Here is a 6000-nt window from a genome sequence, read left to right on the forward strand (position 1 = left end):
CAATGTAAGCTGAACTGAAGAATAAAGGGTTCCTGAGAACTACAACTGCTTCTCGTGTCTTACCATTTCGCGACGGACTCAACAGTTATTGTTTTATATCTTTCTTGCATGCTGCCTAGAGTCACTTCTTGTGAGATAGTTGGCCATATAAATTTGATAAATAAACAAATAAAAAACATATAAATACATGTAAGCAATGCATTGGTTAATGCACTGTTGATAAATTTAATTTTGATGACATTGATAGCTTGCTTTTTTCTTTCCTAAAAAATTAGTGAAACAAGGGAGGAAATTCCACTGGGATGAAAATCAGTGATAAATCAAAAGTCACCTATCAAGCTCTCTAGAGATGTGAGGAATTGAGTCAGAATCTTTATACAGTACTAGTCGAATAACTTAACTGTGCTAGTTCAGAATGTACTACAATAAACCTTCCACAACTGATAGGAATTGGTAGCAGCTTGTAGTGTCCTTGTCTAACTGACTCTGCTATATCCCTGTCTATGAGAACTGCAGCTGGAAACAAGAAGCCTAGGAAATAATAGATTGTCCTGTAAACAAAGACTGGTCTGGAAGTAGTTCCCTGAAACTGAACAAGAAGCTCAGGATATGAACCACGAAGAATACATGTAAATGCATTCAGTTTCTTAACTTGTTAGCAACAGTTCTTTGTCTTTTTCTAGTTGCTTGACTTGGCAATAAATAACTTGTTTTGGGCCCAACTCAAAGAAAAAGGCTAGGAGCTAAGGGGAAAGTATTTGACACAATCCTATCATGAAGCGTGACTGATTGATCTAAAACAAGGCAAAGAAGTACTCTGGATGTATCAATTTTTCTTATCATGTTAAAGATTCCAATTATCTTGACAGAAGGCAGTAGGGTATATTGGACCATTAACAACTCAAAATATGGTTATTGCTTGGTGTAGAAAGAAAGTTCATTTGTAGTTCCATATTCTTAGAAGATGAATATGCCTTGAGCAATGGGTTAGATTAGGTAAACCCCCAAATGTCTTCCAATTATAAAATTCTATAAGTCTATGAATCAGTTGTAAAGAAAAGTGAACAATGCCTACAAAGCAGTGTTGGGTCTTTGTTTTTTGTTTTATTTTAATACATTATGAATATAATCTTTTGTGCTTAGTGCACACAACTTTCTTCCAGAGGTAGTTTCATCATTGATTCCTTAGTCATCATCCTTTGCTACTTTACTATTACACATTGACCAATTTTCTCAATTTTGGTAGATAGAAAAAATGATTGGGTTGATAATATATTTCTCTAAAAAGGTTTAAAGTACAAATATACAAGCCTGGGTGAAGGATCAGCTTAATTTTTCAGTAGAATCACATCCACTCCTTCTATCAAATGTCCTGAGGGAACTATATTGTAGATCACTTTCACTAGTTCTTATTATTTAAATTACAATAGGGAATCTACAGCAGGATTAAAAAAGTTAGTGACAACAATGCATTTGAAGTCCTTTGTCTTTTTTACATGTGACTTCCCCCAAATACTTGGGAAATATAAAATACAGTTTTTGTTGTTGTTAAAGGTTGTTGTCTAAGGTTACCCCTGCTAACCGTTGTTATAACTGCATAATATACAAAGCTGACCAAGATGTTTTGGCATGTAGCATAGAATATTCCAAATATCCACTCTATTGAAATGGCAAAATACACTAAGAAGGGACAAACTAAGAATATAGAGAGATAATCAGAACATTCCAACACCTCTCTGCCCAGGGATAGGGCCAGTTCTGCAGGGGGAGATCATAATGTGAGAAGGATGCGGTATTCTGGCTATCTGAGGACCAAAGTGCAATCACAACAAAATAGAAAGAAGTCTTGGTCTACTTTGTAAAAGAAACAATTTTAATAGTTATTGTATGGATTTATGTTTACTTACTTATTTACAAGATTTTAAAGTGCCCATTTCCACAGGCCCCAGGGTAGCTTACAAAGCTAGCAAATAAGTAAAAAAAACAGGGTCATTCAATCTAGTAGGCCACACACTATTAGGCAGCAAACCTTCAGCAGAATGAGCTGTGCTCTCCATTTGAGCATGGAAAAATAATATCCCAACATCTTTCTGTTTACAAACACAGGCAACTCTGTGTGTGTGTTTGTGTATGTTTGTAAAATCCTGGAAATGTCAGCACCAACCATGAAATTGAAGCCCCCCTATTTTATGTGCAACAGCATAAAAAAAATGCACTTACATTTGGTGGTTGTGGCTTCTATCTTGCTTTTTGTTTTAACCACCTAGTGCGCATAACTACGTAGTTTGTAGTATTTTATTTCCTTTTCTAGAACTCTGCAGTCTTACTTACAGGATAGTTTCCTTAAAACAAAGAATTAAATATTCCTCTTCTCAAATTTGTATCTAAAAGAGAAAATTAGAGTAATTGCTCCTTTCCCCACTTTTTTCTTGGTAAACAGCCACGTGGGATTAAAATGTATATTTCCAAAGCAATTTTGCATTGTTTTATCTCTCCCAGAGCCTGCAGTCTTTTTCTGGGAAGGAAAGCCATCAAACTATGTCTACCAAAGCATCTCATTTACAAATATAAGCATTTCCCCCCTCTTAGTCTCATATTGTTATTTCTTTTATTCAGAATGTAATTTATAGTAGCTTTACAATAAGAAACATTATGTAGGATTGAGCATTTAATTTTCCATTACATAAGAAGTTTTAGGGTTAAAAAGGTATGACACAGCTAACAAAATAGCCCTTTTACTTTCCACACCAGTATTTCTCAATGTTGGCAACTTTAAGATGTGTGGACTTCAAGTCCCGGAATTCCCCAGTCACCATGGAATAGAACAATGAAAAGGGGGCAGAATAAATTTCTTAAGAACTGAATGCTCTTTGACTCAGTTCTGTCCTTTGATGGTTGCTTTGCCTTTCTCATCTAACTCAGTGGCAACCAAACCATCATTTTACTGCTTTACTTGAATAAGAATTGTCTTTAAAGAATGTAAGGAATGCAAATTATAAAATAAGAATTTGTAAGTGCATGTTCTTATGTACCGTATATTCCGGAGTATAAGATGACTGGGCGTATAAGACGACCCCCAACTTTTGAGAAGATTTTCAGGCTTTAGAAAGTCATCTTATACGCCAGAAAATACAGTACAATTGAATTTCTGTTTATAGATAAGCACAATAGGAGGCTCCTTTGCTTCTAGAACACTTTGTCCTGTTAGTGCTTATTTCTGTAAAATAATAGGGCTGGCAACTAGGGGGCAGATTGGTTTTAAATTCAGAGAACAGCTACCAGTATATTCCTGCGTATAAGACGACCCCTGACTTTTGAGAAGATTTTCAGGCTTTAGAAAGTCATCTTATACACTGGAAAATACAGTACATTAAAAGTTCTCACTCTTAGATGAAAGAACACCTTAAAAGAGGGAAAATGACATTATAATTGTAAAGGGAATCTCCCCCCCCCAAATAAAATATCTCTCCCAGGATAATCTCCCCCAAAAGAAAAGAAAATTTCCTTAAGAATAAGCAGGAAACCTCTCCTGTCTTCTCTCCACCAAAATGGCCCTCAGGCATAACTATGTCTCCTTCAAAAGGATATAATGTTGCCCACTCATAAAATTGGACTCCCATTCAGAAAATACTGTATAACAGAAGGACAGCCAATTAGATAAAGAACTGAAACTGATCACCCAGGCTAGGACCAAATTAGAAAAAAACACCCACTTATAACTACATTTCCCATAGCCCTCAAAGATCAGCCACAACATCATACACAACAAAAGAAAAACCTCCAACAGCAATTAGAGTATTTTCTTTAGTCCAAAGAACACAAAAGGAATGCATACTCACACATACACCAACATGTTGATGACAGGGAACTCAGAATCATATAAAACCCACTGACTCACACCCCCAATTTGCCAGCTGCTCCCAAGAAAACGTTTGTTCCTATTGTGAAATAAACCAGAATCTCCTTTCCAGCAGCTTGCCTGGGGTCTTCTTTTTGCTCACTGCTCTTCTCCTGGCTTGAAAGATGGACCCGAACTGATTCTCTAACATAACACATCATTTGGAAGTTAGGAGTCAGTTCCAGATGCCTTATTTTCATAGTTTCTAGTATTGTCTCTTCTGAGGGAAAAAGGAAAGAAACCTATAATGATTTCCATCATTGTCAGATTGTTTGAGCTAGAAGAACACTGTTATTTGTTTGCTATGAACTTGGACCCCTTTATATATCACAGGGTTTGTTAGTTTTATATATGCTATTCCAATTTTGCAAATGTAACATCCAGCACATTGACAAAGGAAATAGAAATAAATTGTTAGAAAGAAATGCAACCCTTAAAGTCATCAGATGCACAATTTCTAATTAATGCAGAAAATGATTTGCAGTGCCAATTCTGCTGATTGGGAATCAGCCAGCTTCTAAATATGCTTGGCTCTGCTCTTTCTACTTTCCCTATAATCAGAAGCCAAATTGTTCTTTACAAAATGAGGCATCAAAAAATTAGGTTATTGTTTTCGTGAATTGTTGATTATCTCAGGGAGGCTGAAATAATATGATCTCATGTTGATGGATCCTTTCGTAGTTTTTGTAAGAAGTAAGAAATTACAAAAATTATGCTTATCATCATCATCATCACCATCATTAACTGGAAGCATTACCATTCCCATTTGTTTCAAAGTGACTCAAATCAAAATACTTTGGCTTCATATTGTGAATATCTAATTCAAACTGAGTCACAATGGATCTGCAGAGTGGACTCACGTACCAATAATTATTCAAAGTGCTGTTAGGTTACAGGTATCCTTGTTCAGTGATAGCCTTTAGCAACTACTGTTACAATGGTGATGAAAATAACTTCCTGAGCAATCCTCTCATTCATGACCTTCACAGACATTGACAAAAACCATCAGAAAGAAATGGAGAAAATTCCAAATGCAAAGACCTGCAAATATAAGTTGAAAGACTGTGGCAAAAGAGAGCAAAGATAGTACCAATAGTAATAGGCAACCTGGGTACAATTCTAAACTATCTGGAGCAGCCTTTGAACACCATCAGCATTGACAAAATGACCACCAGTCAATTACATAAGACAACTTTACTTGGATGAGCTTACATCCTGTGACAATGTATTTAATACTATTAAACAGCAACATCTGCCTATCCCAAATCCTTGGGAAGGCCTTCATAGGTGAACAAAGATGTTAAATCCAGCCTAAACATCTGGCTGACTGTGCAATCAACCATAATAATAAAAATACAATATTATTTTAATTTAGAGCTTTCTACAGCCTGCCTTTCTCTACTTTCCCATTTTAAAGAATCCTCTTAGTTTCTATTTATTTATATTTTGAGTCGATGAACTCCCGCAAATGGTATCACACTGTGCCAAATATCACAGTTTAATACATTTTCTAAAGGGCTAATTTTGAAAAAAAAACAACCCGATTTCTTTGAGAGCTATGGGAGGGATCTCAATATAAACTGGCACTTGACCAATAACACAACGTATATAAACTTCTAATAGTCATTTCAAGTGTTTTTTTAAAATTGAAACAGAAATGTATAACAGCAGTGCTTAGAGGTATTATTAAAGTTAATTAAGAATTTGACAGTGTATCAAGCATCAAGCCATTAGGTTTTGGGTCTGGTAACTTGGCACTGTGCAAATTGTAGCCCTAAGTGAAAACTTGAAAACAAAGTCACAGTTTGAATTAGAAACCAGAACAGATTACTCCTGAATGAATGTTATGGTGTATTATTAAGGATCTATCATTATTTCTGGCTCACCCACTAAGGTTAGATAAAACTTCAACATTGACAAATCCCACCCAATGAAACTGAAAAATAAAAAAGGCAAAATTTAGGAAATAGCAAATCAGTTGTATGCTAACATAATATAGTTTGCTAAATCTAACTGCTAAGACTGATTATGAAAGTTTTTCATCTTCTATTGCCATGCATATTTAACATGGTATGTCAAAAATCCATATCTATACTATCATA

Source organism: Crotalus tigris, unplaced genomic scaffold (assembly GCF_016545835.1).
Source record: "Crotalus tigris isolate CLP2741 ecotype Arizona unplaced genomic scaffold, ASM1654583v1 scf7180000017546.9332058, whole genome shotgun sequence".
NCBI lineage: Eukaryota > Metazoa > Chordata > Lepidosauria > Squamata > Viperidae > Crotalus > Crotalus tigris.